We start from the raw sequence: 19,233 nt of genomic DNA, 5'->3' as shown, positions 1-19,233 counted from the left end.
CATCATTAGATGAAGGATGTTCTGAGTTCTGAGTTCATCATTAGAATTCCTAGTTCCTTTTTCAAGATCATTTCTTGCTCCTTTCTTCATCATTTGTACCTGATTGTTTTTGGGCCTGGATCCTACCTGATGTACTCTTACTGGGAGCTTAGTTTCTAGTTAAGACTTTTTCCCATCATCTATACACTTTTAGTTTTTTCATGCTCTTATTCTTTTTCAATCAAGTAGAATGCCCGATCTCAGTGATTCTATCATTTGAGGCTGTACAACCAAGATCCACCATGAAAAGAAGATACAGGCTATTAAAATCCCTATTCCCTATTTCAACAGAGGCTGGACATAAAAACATTCAGGAAGAAATTCAATACCTCTTTCTTTGAAGTATGTTTTTGTTTCTCTTAAAATACTCTATTTCCCTGGGGTCCCCAGAGTTTCTTGGACAATACCCAAGAGAGTATTTTTAAGTAACCAGTGTGTTTCTTATTTGTTGAGTGCTGTTGGAGCTTTCCTTTTTAAATTCAAGATGGCTAAGAACAACTTTCTTCAAGACAACAGGGAATTTGCTTTATTTGAAAGGGGAATATCGAATTTTAGTGTATGATTTTGATGGAAAAACCAAAGTAAGGAAACTCTAATACATACTGAAAATATGTTCGGATCTGCTACCTTGCAACAGAATGATGCCTCATCCTACTGAGGCTGAAGTTGGCTGCCTTCCTTCTCTTTAAAATAATGTAGTTTGTGTTAATCATTTAAGTTAACCAATATGTTTTCAAAATATTGGATGGAACTTGTATTGCAAATATTTAGGTGTGACATAATACGTAGGGCACATGGTAGACATTTTTCCCTCTATCATGCTACAAATATATCTTATTTTCCAAAGACTCTTCTGGAAGATAGACATTTTATTTCTATTTCTTAAAAAAAAATCTTGGTACATAAAGGGAAAAGCATATTTTAGAGATTCTAGTGTTGTTTTTCAGATGAAGTTATCCCAACCCTCTTGGTAAAATTTAGTGAAAGCTAGATCTTGAGAAGCATCTTGATATTTGTATCACTGTACAAAAACTGATTTCTGGAAACTGCCAAGACTGTTAATGTTGTACAAACTCCTATTCTTCGTCTTCTTATTTTTTAATGAACAGTGGAAGCTCTTTATTCTCCCCCATTCCATGTTTTGTAGCTGATTCACATTTTTTTTATTTACAAGACACCTGCCTCCCACTTTACGCATCTTTGAAGCAAAAATCAGAGAATAAGAAAGTCCAATTTTAAATTCAGTCAGCACATAAGCCATTTGATGCAATGGATTCCATTTCAGCCACTGTCTCTGCCTGAATCCCCCATGCTGTTAAAATAAAAACAAAAACCACAAAACTTCCTCTCAGAGTTGAGCATGTACACAGATGGCTAAAATTCAATTTAAGTCTGTCCGGGTGTAGGATTACTGGCAGTAGTGTGGTCTCAGGGATGAGCTTAACCCCTCACAGCCTCCTCTGTGTCCTCAAGAATGCTGATAGGTGATATTTTAACTTCCCTGAACTCCAAATTTTAGATACCAAAAGGGCTTTACAGAGAGACTACTACATAATTACAAATATAGGAAATCTGTGCATGGCTCTTGGAAATTAAACTGTGCTGTGAGCTTTCCATGAAAACATAATTTTATAGAGATCTCTAGAGAAAACAGAATAGAAATGGGGACAAATAAAGCAGTAACTTCCTAAAAGAGAGAAATTATGCGTAGATATATGATTACTTCTAAAATCAGAGTTGATTTAAGTTTTTCATTTTTATAACTCTAAATCTAACTCAAATGTGTTACACAGTAGTCACAATATAAATTGGCTTTTTAAAGAAGATACAGGTTTGGAGACCTGTTGTTGGCACATAAACTGACATTCTGTCTTCTATTTTGAATAACTCAGAAGGCCAGAATGTCTAAGAATGTAGCTGATTGGAGAAACTACACAAAGTGAGTAGAAATGAAAACTCATGTTGCCTTTCCACAGGTGGAAGACTTTAATTACTATCAGTTCAGTCGCTGAGTCACGTCCAACTCTTTGCAACCCCATGAATCACAGCACACTAGGCCTGTCCATCACCAACTCCCAGAGTTCACTGAAACTCATGTCCATCGAGTCGGTGATGCCATCCAGCCATCTCATCCTATGTCGTCCCCTTCTCCTCCTGCCCCCAGTCCCTCCCAGCATCAGAGTCTTTTCCAATGAGTCAACTCTTCGCATGAGGTGGCCAAAGTACTGGAGTTTCAGCTTTATCATCAGTCCTTCCAAAGAACACCCAGGACTGATCTCCTTGAGAATGGACTGGTTGGATCTCCTTGTAGTCCAAGGGACTCTCAAGAGTCTTCTCCAACACCACAGTTCAAAAGCATCAATTCTTTGGTGCTCAGCTTTCTTCACAGTCCAACTTTCACATCCACACGTGATCACTGGAAAAACCATAGCCTTGACTAGATGGACCTTTGTTGGCAAAGTGATGTCTCTGCTTTTCAATATGCTATCTAGGTTGGTCATAACTTTCCTTCCAAGGAGTGTCTTTTAATTTCATGGCTGCAATCAATATCTGCAGTGATTTTGGAGCCCCAAAAAATAAAGTCTGCCACTGTTTCCCTATCTATTTCCTATGAAGTGATGGGACCAGATGCCATGATCTTAGTTTTCTGAATGTTGAGCTTTAAGCCAAAATTTTCACTCATCTCTTTCACTGTCCTCAAGGGGCTTTTTAGTTCCTCTTCACTTTCTACCATAAGGTTGGTGTCATCTGCATATCTGAGGTTATTGATATTTCTCCCGACAATCTTGACTCCAGCTTGTGCTTCTTCCAGCCCAGCGTGTCTCATAATGTACTCTGCATATAAGTTAAATAAGCAGGGTGACAATATATAGCCTTGACGTACTCCTTTTCCTATTTGGAACCAGTCTGTTGTTCCATGTCCAGATCTAACTGTTGCTTCCTGACCTGCATATAGGTTTCTCAAGAGGCAGGTCAGGTAGTCTGGTATTCCCATCTCTTTCAGAATTTTCCACATTTTATTGTGATCCACATAGTCAAAGGCTTTGGCATAGTCAATACAGCAGAAATAGATGTTTTTCTGGAACTCTCTTGCTTTTTCCATGATCCAGCTGATGTTGGCAATTTGATCTCTGGTTCCTCTGCCTTTTCTAAAATCAGCTTGAATATCAGGAAGTTCAGGGTTCATGTATTGCTGAAGCGTGGCTTGGAGAATTTTGAGCATTACTTTACTAGCATGTGAGGTGAGTGCAATTGTGCAGTAGTTTCAGCATTCTTTGGCATTGCCTTTCTTTGGGATTGGAATGAACACTGAACTTTTCCAGTCCTGTGGCCACTGCTGAGTTTTCCAAATTTGCTGGCATATTGAGTGCAGCACTTTCACAGCATCATCCTTCAGGATTTGAAACAGCTCCACTGAAATGCCATCACCTCCACTAGCTTTGTTCATAGTGATGCTTTCTAAGGCCCACTTCACTTCACATTCTAGGATGTCTGGCTCTAGGTCAGTGATCACACCATCATGATTATCTGGGTCGTGAAGCTCTTTTTTGTACAGTTCTGTGTATTCTTGCCACCTCTTCTTAATATCTTCTGCTGCTGTTAGGTCCATACCATTTCTGCCCTTTATCAAGCCCATCTTTGCATGAAATGTTCCCTTGGTATCTCTAATTTTCTTGAAGAGATCTTTCAGTTCAGTTCAGGTCAGTAGCTCAGTCATGTCGGACTCTTTGCGACCCCATGAATCACAGCACGCCAGGCCTCCCTGTCCATCACCTACTCCCGGAGTTCACTCAGACTCACATGTATCGAGTCAGTGATGCCATCCAGCCATCTCATCCTCTGTCGTCCCCTTCTCCTCCTGCCCCCAATCCCTCCCAGCATCAGTGTCTTTTCCAATGAGTCAACTCTTTGCATGAGGTGGCCAAAGTACTGGAGTCTCAGCTTTAGCATCATTCCCTCCAAAGAAATCCAAGGGCTGATCTCTTTGAGAATGGACTGGTTGGATCTCCTTGCAGTCCAAGGGACTCTCAAGAGTCTTCTCCAACACCACAGTTCAAAAGCATCAATTCTTTGGTGCTCAACTTTCATCATAGTCCAACTCTCACATGACCACTGGAAAAACCATAGCCTTGACTAGACGGACCTTTGTTGGCAAAGTAATGCCTCTGCTTTTGAATATGCTATCTAGGTTGGTCATAACTTTTCTTCCAAGGAGTGAGCGTCTTTTAATTTCATGGCTGCAATCACCATCTGCAGTGATTTGGGAGCCCAAAAAAATAAAGTCTGACACTGTTTCCCCATCTGTTTCCCATGAAGAGATCTCTAGTCTTTCCCATTCTATTGTTTTCCTCTATTTCTTTGCATTGCTTGCTGAGGAAGGCTTTCATATCTCTCCTTGCTATTCTTTGGAACTCTGCATTCAGATGCTTATATCTTTCCTTTTCTCCTTTGCTTTTCACTTCTCTTCTTTTCACAGCTATTTGTACAGCCTCCTCAAACAGCCATTTTGCTTTTTGGCATTTATTATTTCCCATTGCTCACAGAGGAGCTGAAGAATCCTAGCCTTGATCCTAGCCCTTCCCTCAATCTCTAAGCCATTTCTTCACCTGCCTCTCTGTTCCCAGATATTTCTGAAGTCAGTTCATAGTGCAACTCAATAGAAGGCAAGTTGGGATTAAATTTTTTAAAAAAAGTCTCTTTCAGGGATTCAGCTGGGTCATGATTTAAATTTCAAGGAATATCAAATCAAATACTGACTGTGAAACTTCATCTTCTTTTTGATTTTCTAATGTTCCATTTCAATCTAGAAACTTATTCAGTCAAGCTGAAATAACTATAAAGGAGAAAAAGTTTCACCAGGTAATGTTCAAGAGCGAGAGGTTTGGGATAAATTCCTTAGCAACTAGTTTGGTACACTGAATAAATATATCACTTTTCCTATATATAAACACATCAGCAAAAATAATTTTATAAACCATATTGATGAATGACTATAGAGATCTGGAAATTTTCACCTTATATATAATTTTAGAACTTTAATAAAAATTAGTCTTGAAATATCTGTAATCTAGTATCAAATTAGTTTATATTATATTTAATTTAACCCCAGTCATAAAATGTATTATAAAGTGTAATCTGTGGCAGCATGTAATCAAAAAGCTAAGACAGGTAGTAATATCCTCTAGTACAGATCAGCATTTAACCACCCACAACAGAATTATTTTCAACAGTGCATTTTTTTCTTCTCATAGTTTTCAAGATTTTATCAGAATGGTAAATTTAGGGGAGAAACCTATTAGACATCTATTTAAGACTGTGAAACTGCAGAAGAGTGTAAGAAACAGCAACTAATTTTTACCAAAGGTTTGTATGGTATTCAGTAGAAGCAAACAAACCATCATCTCTTTTTGCCTCACTCATTTGTAGTTTAAATAACTAAAGAAAAAAATTGAGATGGGGTGGACTTGAATTACATTTAACCTTCAATAACTATGGTTTAAAAAACAACTGTCTTATACTTGCATCCTGATGCAAGAACTGACTCATTGGAAAAGAGCATGATGCTGGGAAAGATTGAAGGCAGGAGGAGAAGGGGATGGCAGAAGATGAGATGGCTGGATGGCATCACTGACTCGATGTACATGAGTATTAGCAAGCTCCTGAAGTTGGTGAAGGACAGGGAGGCCTGGCAGGCTGCATTCCATGGGGTCGCAGAGAATCCAACACGACCGAATGACTGAACTGGACTTGCATGCTTGGTGGTTTAGTCGCTATGTCCTGTGCCACTCTGCGACACCATGGAGAGTAGCCCTCCATGCTCCTCTCTCCATGGATTTTCCAGGCAAGAATACTGGAGTGGGTAGCCATTCCCTTCTCCAGGAGATCTTCCCCACCCAGGGATCAAACTTGGATTTCCTACATTGCAAGTGAATTATTTACCAACTGAGTCACACCAGGGAAGCCCTATACTTGCATACCAAACACATTTAAAAATTTTATTTAAAAAAAAATGAATCTTGGTTCAATATAATCTTTCTAAATACCAAGATCTTACAGCCATTAGTGATTTGCACTTTCAGAAAGCAGGGACTTGTGCCAGAGAAGAGATCAATTTAGATGGATAAATAGATAGACAGTGAGACTGACAAGAATGGCTAGAGCTAGGGTTAAAAAAAAAAAAAAAGGATTTTTCATTTTAACTAGACATTAAACAGTTTACTTCTTGTGAAAATTAAATAAAGGATAATGCAAATATTAAAGACATTAAATTTCAAGCTATATACATTCAGTTCAAAAGCTTTACAAAAAGACAGATTTTAAAATGTGAACTTTAAATCTTTATTTTTCTCAGAGATATTGATATATTGAGTTGTGGTTTTCAACCAAACACAGAAAATTTCAGATGGAAAGCAACCCCTTGGTTCAGGAAGTGTGTGCAATGACTCCTGGCAATTATACCAATTGCTTTTTTTTTTTTTTTTGACTGATTTATTTTTTATTTTTATGTTTTGGCTGCACTGAGTCTTCATGGTTGCTAGAGGGCTTTCTCTAGTTGCTGGTAAGCAGGGGCTACTCTTTCATTACACTACACAGGCTTCTCTTGTGGTGGCTTCTCTTATTGTGGAGCATGGGCTCTAGAGTGCTGGCTCAGTAGTGGCACACGGGCTTAGCTACTCCATGGCATGTGGGATCTTCCCGGACCAGGGATCAAGCTGGTGTCCCTTGCATTGCAAGGCAGAGTCTTAAAACACTGGACCACCAGGGAAGCCCTCCCATTTTTTTAACTTGTTGTATTTATATATATCCAGCTTCTATTTACCATACTTGGAACATTGGTCATGGTTTAGTCACTAAGTCATGTCCAACTCTTGCGACCCCATGGACTGTAGCCTGCCAGGCTCCTCTGTCCATGGGATTCTCCAGGCAAGAGTACTGGAGTGGGGTGCCATTTCCTTCTCCATGGGATCTTCCTGACCCAGGAATCGAACCCAGGTCTCCTGCCTTGCAGGCAGATTCTTTACTGACTAAGAGGGAACTTTGAACATGAAATGTTTTCAACTCTAAGCCTTCTCTTCACTAAACTAAATGATTCCCATTGTATCTAGTGTTTATAAACCTATTTCCTCAAATCTTCATTACTTGGGTCGGCAATGAAATTTTACTTTAACAGTAAAATGTATTAGAGTATTAGAATAAGTATTGCTGTTTATCAACACTTGATCATCTGGTTTTGCATAGAATTATATTAAAATATTTGATATCTATCAGGATAATTACATCAGAGCAGACACCTGTCCAATCAGCCATAATCAGGCCCTGCACAGGAGCATGGCAGATAAACATGAATCTGATGTTGAACACTAAATTATATATATACATGCACACATGTAATTATAAACACACATAAACACATATTTTGATAAGTTGTAGAATGCTTCTTGCAGTGTCATGTAACTCTTATTTTTGAGTTGTGTGTATTAAACATTGGCTTGATGAAAAGCCAATCAAGAAAGACCATTAAATTATAGAAGTATCATTAGCACCCTTCTAAAAAATTGACTGATACCTTTATTTGTAAGAAATTTGTGTTGTGCACACATGGAGGTTCTTATTTCATTCTGAAGACTTTTTGCATGTTCTCCAGATGATTCATGGAGTTGGTTCAGTTAATACGTGATATGTAGATCTTTCAACACCTGGCAGGTATCTTCAACCACGTTTTAAGTATAATACATTTAGATTTATGTGAACATACCAATATTATGACTATCATTTTCTTTTTAAAATTCATTCAGACATAATTCATTCATTGAGATTCCATGAGGTATTTATTTCAGATCTTGATGCTCTACCAGTTATAAACCATTAATCTTACTGATAAGAGACATGAACATAATCATTCTATACAATATGTCACAGTCTAGAATCTTGAGTTTTAAAGTTGACATTTATAAACTTACTAAAAGCCATTTCTAAATGGCCATTGGGAACACATGAGAGCCCACTAAAGTGTTTTCTCTACAATTACGTTGTTCAAAGCAGGTTTGCCACTAGCTATTTCTGCAGAAGAACCTTGAATGTTTTAGAACTATAGCTTCATCCTATACATGTGATCTTTTCAAGTCCCGTAATTGTTTGAAGGAAGGTTTTTGCTTTTTAAAAAAAGAAACAGTGGTACTGCCTTGGCCAGGTTGCAATTGATTAAAACTGGGCTCTTAATTGAGTGCATTTGTTAAAGTTTTCTATTTAAAATAACTGAGATATGGCCCTGTAAGCAGTGGGCCATATCATCTATGTCATATTATAAATGGAGCTCATGTCACGGTTGCTTTGGGATAATTTGTGCAATTGTCTGTGAAGTGCTGCTAGACAATTTCTGTGAGTGACTATTTTTGTCCTTTCATTCAAATATGCTTCATAATAGGCTATTAAGCTTGTTTTTTTGAAGATACACATCAATAATTTAAATAGAATTTTCATCAAAACTGACCCATCACTTGTTGTTAGCAATACATCTTTCTAAAAATTTAATTTTTAATAAATTCACTGGATGAGATCAACTAAATATAGAAAAACCCACAATCCCTGTCCCAGAAGAACTGAAGCACATTTAGTAATATAAGGGAAAGATACAATAAAAGGCTATCTAACAAAAGACGGAGCAAAAGTTACCACACACACTGAAATTTAAAAAGGCAACTATTTTTACCAGAAAAAAAAAAGTTTTTAAAGTTTCTTCAAATTTGAAATAATTGGGGTTTTACCATGTTCTGATCTTCACTGCTCATATTATAAAATCTTACACTTTTTTTCCTCCACCCCACTGAGAGCTGCCCTGCCCTGTTTATAGTCAGAGGTAATTTTCTACTGGGGCTATGAAGCCTTTAAAACAGCTTTTTATTATTTATGATCCACAGATGTGCATCAGAGGTATTGTTCAGCGTGGCACATTGACACCTCACATAACGATGCCTCGGATTACCCTGAGATCATCAATGCTCTCCTAAGAGCTGGCTTCAAATCATTCTGGAAGCATGTGCAGTAAATATTTCACTATTGACCTAACTGTGATTAAAGAGATTGTGATTATTGAACAGAGTAGTCAGCTGCTCTGAAGTCTGAATTCTCCCCCAAATAAAGAGGTGCCCTTGATCGCCTTTGACCAGCTCCGTTTTTTAGGAATGGTCTTAGGGTCATCAGGGATCAAATAAAGTTTTTGACACAGGGATATGGATAAATTGTCTTCTCTATCATTAGGAAAATTTCTGTTTTGATAGGATGAGCCTATCGAAAGCTAATTGATAGCCTTGGCAAGATCTGTAAGCATTTTCTGATCAGTTAACTTGGAGTTGGGTGTTCCATCAGATGGATTTCCTGAGCTCCCTGCTGCTGCTGCTAAGTTGCTTCAGTCGTGTCCGACTCTGTGCGACCCCATAGACGGCAGCCCACCAGGCTCCCCCGTCCCTGAGGTTCTCCAGGCAAGAACACTGGAATGGGTTGCCATTTCCTTCTCCAATGCATGAAAGTGAAAAGTGAAAGTGAAGTCACCTGAGCTCCCTGCAGAGGCACAAAAGCCACCAAGCTGAACTGTTAGAGGCGCAGCACTGGAACCACAATGCCACAGACGCTGTCATGGAACACAGCTTTCATCTTACCACAAGCGTGACTGAGGAAAAGTTTAAAGCTTTGTGAGACTTGGTGATTTCAGTTCACAGGACTTTAAAGATAAACTTTGTATTTTACTATAAATGACGCTTTTCATGTAATTTTGGGGTTCTAATACATTTAAACCCTCCAAAGAAAATTTGGCAGCCATATGCCTGTTTGTGGGAGATGTCTACTGACCTTAATACAATTTAGCCTTGAACATGTGTAACTGAGCAGGGCCTGGTGGGGCCTTCCCAGAACACAGTCACCTCTCACCCCCTACCCTCTGCTTATCTTTTGTCTGTAGAAAAACTGTAGTCATTGAATGAATTTAATCAGAAAAGTTTAAAAATGCAGAAAGTAAAACAGTCAAGAAAGACAAAATAATAATAGTTTTATCATTAAACAATGTCAAGGACATTCAGTTTCTCCTCCAGGGCTATAGATAATATTCTGAGCTGTTACACAAATACTGAAAACCCCACGAGGTAGAAGAAGTTAACTGTATACTGCCCACAAGCACATAGACCCCAGGCCAGTTGGAACCAGAAGGTTGATGATGTTGTTGAGTCCTGATTACCTCACCATCAACCCATCAGAAGAATATCACGAGCTGATTACAGGCTCCATAATCCCCTTCCCTCTCGTGTTGTCTTTAAAACCCTTTGCCTAAAAGCTTTCAAGGAGTTCATGCCTTTCAAGCACTAGCTGCTGGGGCTCCTTGCTTGTGCCCTGCAATCAACACTGCACTTCACAACTCAGTGTCAGTGGACCGACTTTACTGTGCGTGGGCAAGCAGACCCAAGTTTCGCTCAGGAATGCTTGTACATCAGATAAATTATGGGGCTATTATTTTCTAAAACTATCAGTGAATTACATCAGTGATACTCCCCCAAAATGCTTTTTTTTTGCCAATCATATATAGTCAGTAATTAAGAGTCCACTGAGCCTAAGCTGATTTTCAAAAGATGATTGATTTCCTTTTTCTGTTAGCAAATTATTTGTCTCCATCCACTTCATGTGAAGTAAAGGTCAATTTGTGGGGGGCTGGGGGGAGCAAGAGATTAAAATTCTTCCTTTTTTTAAAAATATTATTTTGCTTTAGGTGCTAGATAATTCAGTAAACAGATATTGGATTCTCTTTAACAACTGCCTACATGATCTTTTGAAGAAATTACACTAGTTAAATGTCATGTCAGGAAATGTAGAAGAAATTTGGATGAAAATTAACCTGTAAATAACCTTGTATACTCTCAAAGGAAGCAATTACCGCCCCCCCCCCACCCCACCCCCTCGCCCCACAACACACTTTTGGTGACTACTAGAGAATCCTGTGGACTGAGGAGCCTGGTGGGCTGCCGTCTATGGGGTCGCACAGAGTCAGACACGACTGAAACGACTTAGCAGCAGCAGCAGCAGGGTGAACACAATCGTAATTAGTGTGTTGACGGACTGACTCATTACAAACTCACCTGCCTGAGAAAATGGTCATGAGATTCGATGGTGAAACACTTGTGTTTAGAAACTATTAGGGTTTCTTATGCAGATAGATGCCCTGCATATGACCCTAAAACAAATTGCCCCTTTTTCCAGAAGGGAAACTGCCCCAAGATAGATTGTGCACTTACTCACCCACTCTCTAAACTGCTGTGCACCAACTGAAGATTCCAGGGCATGACTTTTCCCAGAGCTGTCCTCTGTCTTAATTTTAGCTGTCCAGAAAAAGACAAGGCTTCTAAGGTTTCCCATTCCCTCCTCTGTGGTCCCATAGAAACTGCTGTCATTCTGTTACTTTCTGCTGGCCAGGCAGGTATGAGACTTCCATTGAGGGGTATGTTAAAACAGCCACATGGGTCAGCAGGCAGATGGAAAAAAGGAGTGGGGATAGCAAAACAGAGCATGCTTTTTAAAAGGATAGCATACCACGGGGTCACACATGTGGTGCTGGTGATCTGGCACGGCAGCACTGACAGTTGTTAGAGAGAATTTAAAAGCTGCATGTTTTTCTAAGTCATTTTGGCTAGTTCGGGGCTTCCAGATTATGTTAAAGGGTACTCTGGCGTATTATTTAAACATCTTAACTAAACTTTCCTTTGACGACCTGATGAAGATAGAGAAACTTTTTAACAAACCAGTTGATCCCATTTTTATTAGAATAATTTCCGAATTGAGAGTTCCTTGCTGAATCATTTAAGTGAAACTACAAAAATAGGTAAGTGAGGAATAAATACAGGAGGAGAAAAAGTTGCACATACAAGGAAATTATTGGGTAACCAGTCTCATACTGAAGTCAGTAAATGTGGTCCTTAAGCTCTAAAGGAACAGTAAGTCTCAGAGGATCAGGAAAATACTTGTCTCTGGCAATTCAGCCTTGTTTATGCTGTTCTCCAGTGTCAGAATTAGAAATTCAATTTTCAATACCCAATCCTCTTCCATACTCTTATGTATAGGTAGAGGATAAAGCAATTGGAGATTCATTCCCTGTGGACTGAAACTCCAAGATGAGGATAGCAGGACAAAGGGGAGGAGGCTGGACCCTGCCCAGACCACATATTTCTTTTCTCAAAGTCGAGAGATCTCCCGACCCCACACACAGAGAAAAGGCTCCTTGGAGGCTAAAGGGAAGCTGTGTCAAGGGATGTTCCCTACCCATATGCCTTTTTGGTAAAATCCATCTAGTCTAAGAGATTTGTGTGCACACATGGACAGATACAGAGATGTTCTAAATATGAACTGTGAACCAGAAAAATCAAAATGACTACACAAAGGAAAAGTGGAAGAAATGCCCCATAAGAGTAATTCAAACTGCCATGAGGGCACAACTCAGTGACTCTCCCTGAGTTCACCTGTGTGTCTATCCTACAGGTACTGCACTCTTTTTTCCTTTTTATAAGCACTTTGCTTCACTACTTTCTGTCTTTGTGGAAATTCTTTTCGGCAAAGCCATAGGGCCAGGGTCCTTGTCACTGACCACTGGTCTAGTGGCTAGGATCTGGTGCTTTCACTGCCGCGACCCAGCCCAGTCTCTGGCTGGGAACCCAAAGCCTGCTCCAAGCTGCTGCAGGCTAGGCCACCCAAGATCAATAAGATGAAATATTTTTTGCCATTACCACCCATCAACTCATTTCCCTGTATCAGTCAGGTCCAACCAGAGAAACAGAACCAGCAGGTACTTTATATTAGGAGTTACCTTGAAAAGAATTGACTTACATGATTGTGGTGAATGGCAAGGCAACTCTGAAATCTAGAGGACAGTTCCTTAGGAAGGACAAGCTGGAAATTCTCAGGCACAAGCAGAAGCTGCTCACAGGTAGAATGTCTTCTTCAGAGAAGCGTCAGTTCGATTCTTAATACCTTTCACCTGATTCAATCAAGCCTCAGGTCTGCTTATAAGACCTTTCACCTGATTCAATCAGGCCTACCCAGTCTACAATAATCTTCCTTATTTAAAGTCAGATAATTATGGACTTTAAACACATCTGCAAAATACTTTCACAGTAATATTTTGATTAACATTTGATTAAAATAATTACCTACTAGACTATAGCTTACTCAAGGTGATACATAAAACTGACCATCAGAGTTCTCTACCAAGAAAGCAAAATAAGCAAAAATAATTACTAGTTTAGATTTTTTATTAAAGAATAAAGCTAAATGCTAGGAAAGAAGAGTCAGTCACATCCTGTGATATTTGATTTTATGAATCAACTTGAATGGGCCATGGGATGTCTAGATATTCGGTTAAAGATTGCTTATGGCATGTCTGTGAGCATGTTCTTGAAGAACATTAACATTTGAATTGGTTGACTGAGTAAGGCAGATGGCCCTCATTGATATAGGTCCTGAATAGAACAACAAGTTAGAGGAAGGGTGAATTCATTCTGCCTGAGTGTTGAGCTGAGAAATTGATCTTCCCTTCTCATTGCTCCTGGTTCTCAAGCCTTCCAATTCCTGCTGGAAACTACCCATCAGCTCTCCAGTTTTCAGGCTCTGGAACTAAACTACACCACCAGTTTTCTGAGTCTACAGCTACAGATGGCAGTTCATGGAACTTCTAAACCTTTATGTATCCCAATGTCTTATAATAGATCTTTTCATAGATAAATAGGTAAATAAAAGATTATCCATCTCTCTATATCTCCTATGGGTTCTATTTTTCTGGAGAATTCTGCCCAATACACACCCCATGTATTATGAGTAAGCTAGGTCCTTATTCAGATATAGAAAATAGACATAATAAAAATAGTGAGAATGTAGCTAAAAGATGAAATGCCTCAAAATCTAAAGTGGGTATACCACTTGTAGGGTCAGGCCACTCAAGATGGTTGATCTTTTGCTCTTTGTACATCCCCTGCTCCACCAGTTCCTGCTCCACCTACACCCTTCTGCACACTAATCACATGAACGTGCTTGGGCCCTGCCCCAGCTAATGACTGTTCTAATCCTTAGGCCAGAATCGTTCCACCTGCTAGTTTATTAAAGGGAAACATTTGCCCTTGTGAGGGTCGTTCACATGAGGGCTGTAACAAACATGTCCTAGCTGCTGGTTTCCCTGGTAATGGGTAAGCTGGCCTGAAATCAATTCCCCTTTTAAGTGGTAGTCTCCTTCTCCCCAACTCCCCCACCCACAGTAGGGAAGACTGTTGTTTATCCTATCTGCCTTCTCCTTTATACAGTGGGGTGTTGTTACAGAACCTTTTGCTTCAGACCTATAAGATCTCCCATCCAGTAAACCACTGATGTCTCTGTCACTGTCTCCCATGTCTTTCTTTGGTCTCGAAATTGGGCAGTCACAAAGCTTGCATGCCTGCGGGGTGTAGCCCAGCACCAATATATTTGATAAAACAGGAAAACAATGTTAATATAGTTGAGTGATTTTGTTCCCCATCATTTTCATTTCCACTAATTCCTTTCTGTTCTCTGTCCCTCCAAATGAGAAATTTGGAAGAAAAACAATCAGCTAGGGACTGTTTCCTCTCATCTACTTCCCAAATTCCAAAGTTAATTAAATTTTTTAAAAGATACTAAGGAAAAGCTCAGAAGAGGAAGAGAGAACGGAGAGAAAAAGAAGTTAAACCTTGGTAGGACTATGACTAACACCACAAAACCCTCTCTGTTGAGTTCTAAGTCAAGAGGGATTGAAGTCCGACTCTCTGTGACTCCATGGACTGTAGCCTACAAGGCTACTCTGTCCATTGGATTTTCCAGGCAAGCGTACTGGAATGGGCTGCCATTTCCTTCTTCAGGGGATCTTCCCGACCCAGGGATCAAATCCAGGTCTCCCACATTGCAGGCAGGCAGACACTTTACCATCTGAGCCACCAGGGAAGCCCTGGTGGTCAAGAGGGAAGGGACGATAAATAGTTTAGAGGATCTAAAAGTATAAAGACCTGTCTAATCCACTTTATCATATCTATCCACAGAAAACCGATACTCTTTCTGGATCTGACACAAGAACGATCAGAAGAAACACGTGAAGAACAGGACTGAGACCACCCCAGAGTCTGCTGTAGAAGAGAACAGCATTCTCATAAAGAGATTTCATTTGGTTAGATAATGTAATGATTTTTAGGAAAACTGGCTTGTGCCTTGTGGACTGCTTTGTCATTTATTGTCCTGGAACTAGCTTAACTTCAAAAACGTGTTAAATCAGTGTACCTGCTACCAACAGTTCCCACAGAACATCTATGGCTGATGTGTCTTCACCTATAACTTTTTATTGTGTCTTACTGTGTCTTACTCTATAACTAAAAAACAAAAAAAATGTATTTACCATTGACTAATCATACCAAAGTCTGATCCTGGGACTTATTAGATGCCCTAATCACTCCATTCTGTATTTCCATGGTTTAAACCTCACAAAAATGGTTATATTATGGAATTTCAATAAGCTAAATTCATGTCACACTTGTGTTCCAGAGAAAGCAACAGGTGTAAGAACTCTCAGACTGCATACGCTATCAGTAAGATGCAGGTCTCAGAGTCATAAAGGCCTGACAACACATAGGCCTTGGAGTGTGAACTGTAATTTGATGACATGTTACTGCCATCCTCTACCTGTTCATTTTCTAGCTGATGCTCTGACTTAACAATACCTGTTACATCCTGGTCCAAGTTTGCATCACTGGGAACTCACTACCAAGGAAACCCAACCTTGTTGAAACCCTCAGTTCTTCACCATTAATGGCAGATTCAGATTGCCTGTGGGATTGCAGCTGATGTGTAACCTCTGCCTCACTCTAGCATATTATTAGTCCATAGCCCTGAGTGCAGAAATAATTGACAACCTGCTCCATCTCCTTCCGTATAAACCTGCAGGGCATAGTCATCCACATTAAACAACTGCTAGGTGACTGCTTCAAATATTGCAGTTTTCTACTGAATCCTGCTCAAGGGCAAGAAGTTTCTGGAGGAGGAAAAGGAAATCTTTATACCAATGTTCAAGTTGCTGGTTGCATCACCGATTGGAACTACAGAAAGATGGGATATTCTAAAGTCAAGAGCAAAGTTGTCTAAATCCACTGGACATAGAGACAGTGGGGCTATGCACATCTCAATATATAATGTTGAGCAGTCTTTCATCCATGTATTATAGATATATGGTGTTTCTTTTGAATGAATTCATGTATAAGGAGAACCAGATGATAGACCAAAATTAACCTTTCCACTATTAATAATTTAAATATTTTCCCTTTTCAAGTTTTCTCAATATTGTAGAAATATTTTGCCAGGGATATAGCATTATTTTATTTATTTTTGGTCCCTATTCTGTTAATCTATTAGTCCATAACAAGCCATGCCAATACTTGGCTGTTAAGAAAGATTCATCAGGGAAGATAAACCTTCCCAGAAGCCTCTGGTGCAGCAGTCCCCAAACTTTTTCACACCAGGAACTGGTTTCTTGGAAGACAATTTTCCTACCAGCTCCACCTCAGATCATCAGGCATTAGATCCCAGGGGTTGGGGACCCCTGTGAATATCCACTTACATTTTATAGGCCAAAGGCTAGGACAGACACTCACCCAAAACCAGGGCCAGACTCCATTTTTACTCAATTCAAGAGGCCTCTATTTGAAACAATATCTTAAATGAAAGAAAAATGAGTGACTAACTTTTGTAGGCAATAAATAATATCTATACGATGAATTTTCCACGTATTTGTATTAGAGAATGACACTTTTTAATCATAATTTACAATGAAGATAGTAGTCTTCTATATAAGACCCTAAATGACCTAGTGCTGTTTCTGAGTGGTTAGTGCTTCGTGATTTCCAAGCTGCAAGTTGCCAACTTTCCTTTATAGGAGGCATTTATTTGGCAGACTTCTAAAATCTACTGATGTATAATTTCTGAGAGGGCTTCAATTAATTTTTCCCCACAATAGGTGTGGGCTAAAAAATGAAGGTAATCCACCAATACAATACACATAGCCCTCCAGAGTGGCAAACCTTTGGTCTTTATGTCCTTAGGAACTCTATTGCTGCTGTCCCCTCCCCCTAACATATGAATTTGGGATCCAGAGTTCCCTAACTTGTGTAGAACCTATCAGAAAGGCTCTAGTATGGCCTGATTACTGTGGCCAACACAATCACATACTTAAATTACAAAGTCATACGATGCCCATCCAGGGCCAATCCCTACATCTGCGAGCTAGTTCCCAATGAAATAATGAAGGCAAATTTGGTAGCTAAGAAAAAGATCCCTAGGCTACTTTTGCAGAATGATTTATTCAGTAAATTCAAAGAAACAGCTTTGATAAATATCCTTAACTCTCAACTCCTGGGCCACACTTTCTATAGGATTGTTAAAGACGGTTGAAAATCTAAGGTTTTTATAACTGGCTTAAATGTTCAACTAGGATTTTCAAACTCTCTACTGTTTTAGAGTTCCTGGAGAATAATTGTTCTTCTTGGCGAATTCCATATTAAGAAAATTTTGTATCTTCCTCTGTTGACTTGAATTAGAATTGGAAAGTACTGAAGTGTCCTGTTTACTGATGACCCATTTTTCACCCAACAAGCATGTTCTGACCATTAACTCTGTGTAGAGACCTTGCTCAGCACCCAGACAGATATGGTCTTTCCCCTCACAGAATAAGGAATCAATGAAATCAAGTCTGAAGACTGTAAAAAGATGGGGGGAAAAAAAAAAAAAACCTTTAAGGGAGGGGAGAGTTGGTTAAAATATATATCGTGTGTATATATTTTATATGGTATAATTATAGAGTTTATGCTTATATCGGAGAAGGCAATGGCACTCCACTCCAGTACTTTTGCCTAGAAAATCCCATGGACGGAGGAGTCTGGTAGGCTGCAGTCCATGGGGTCGCTAAGAGTCGGACACGACTGAGCGACTTCACTTTCACTTTTCACTTTCATGCATTGGAGAAGGAAATGGCAACCCACTCCAGTGTTCTTGCCTGGAGAATTCCAGGGACGGGAAGCCTGGTGGGCTGCCATCTATGGGGTTGCACAGAGTCGGACACGACTGAAGTGACTTAGCAGCATATACTTATATATTACTATATATATTATATATACTTATATATATACTATAGGTATTTATAATATATATAAATATATATAATATATAGTGTGCACATATATATATATATATTATATAGTCAAAATATACAGTCAAGGCAGAAATTTGGGAATGTTAAGTAAATGCTGATGTGAGGACTGATTGACTAGGAAACATCAAGGTCCTTAGGTGAAGGGCCATTTAAACAGATAGAAGACAAAATATTTTAATGTGGCACACAGGTCCTTTACGAGTTGAAATAAAAATTGAAACCAGAATTTGTTTTCAAAAATGCAAGTAAAACTAATAACTATCAAAATGGTAGTGAGATGATTAGATTAAAAAAGGAAAAATTAAAAGATTAACATCTACATACCATACAAGAGCCTTTCTGATAGGTTCTACACAAGTTAGGGAACTCTGGATCCCAATTTCATATGTTAGGAATTGATGAAGTTATTTTAAAATAATTAATGGACAGGAACAGAGAAAAAATCTAGGTATGCATATTTTAACAAAGATATTAAATTAAATTAGAACCAAGTAAATTGTACTTGGCACTTTAGAAAACATGTTTAGATTGGTACCAAAAAAAAAAAAAAAAAACTAGCTTACAGAAATTGCAGAAAGCCCCATAAACTATTTCTCAGAAAATTGATTAGGTGGTAGATGGAGGGGACCTTCAATGTCAAAGGATTAAACTCTTTATATTGATCTTTGTTTCCTCCTTTTCTCCCTCTCCTTATTTCTGATCCTAAGAGCCATGGCCTTATTTACGTAAAACTTCAAGCAGTACAAAGGTTTTAAGAAGGCAGACATTTGACAGTAGTTAATGAAGCCAAACTCCTTCCCTAGAGATAATTCTCAGATTTTTGATTGCCCAGCCCTGAGCATCTGCATCTTTGCTTTACTTAGGGGTTTGAAAAAGGCCTTACACAGGATCTGTTGACCAGGAGGCTGACAGAATGCTAAATACGCAGAGAGAGCACAATTCATTTTTTCTCTTCAAGTTCTACCTGGCTT

At 39.1% G+C, this 19,233-nt stretch overlaps 2 long non-coding RNA genes across 2 annotated transcripts; one reads left to right on the top strand and one right to left on the bottom strand.

Annotated features, from left to right (window-relative positions):
• Positions 1-575: 575 nt before the first annotated feature.
• LOC123332878 lies at positions 576-13,790 on the bottom strand. Its single transcript, XR_006550034.1, has 3 exons — positions 12,898-13,790; positions 11,320-11,399; positions 576-1,351 (listed from the first exon to the last, which is right to left on the bottom strand). It is a non-coding gene; the product is annotated as an uncharacterized LOC123332878 (long non-coding RNA).
• Positions 13,791-14,294: 504 nt separating this feature from the next.
• LOC123332877 lies at positions 14,295-16,118 on the top strand. Its single transcript, XR_006550024.1, has 2 exons — positions 14,295-14,768; positions 15,111-16,118. It is a non-coding gene; the product is annotated as an uncharacterized LOC123332877 (long non-coding RNA).
• The last annotated feature ends 3,115 nt before the right edge of the window (positions 16,119-19,233 follow it).

Source organism: Bubalus bubalis, chromosome 1 (assembly GCF_019923935.1).
Source record: "Bubalus bubalis isolate 160015118507 breed Murrah chromosome 1, NDDB_SH_1, whole genome shotgun sequence".
NCBI classification, from domain to species: domain Eukaryota; kingdom Metazoa; phylum Chordata; class Mammalia; order Artiodactyla; family Bovidae; genus Bubalus; species Bubalus bubalis.
The sequence above is the reverse complement of the archived record's forward strand: the minus strand, read 5'-3'. Positions and strand labels throughout refer to the sequence as shown.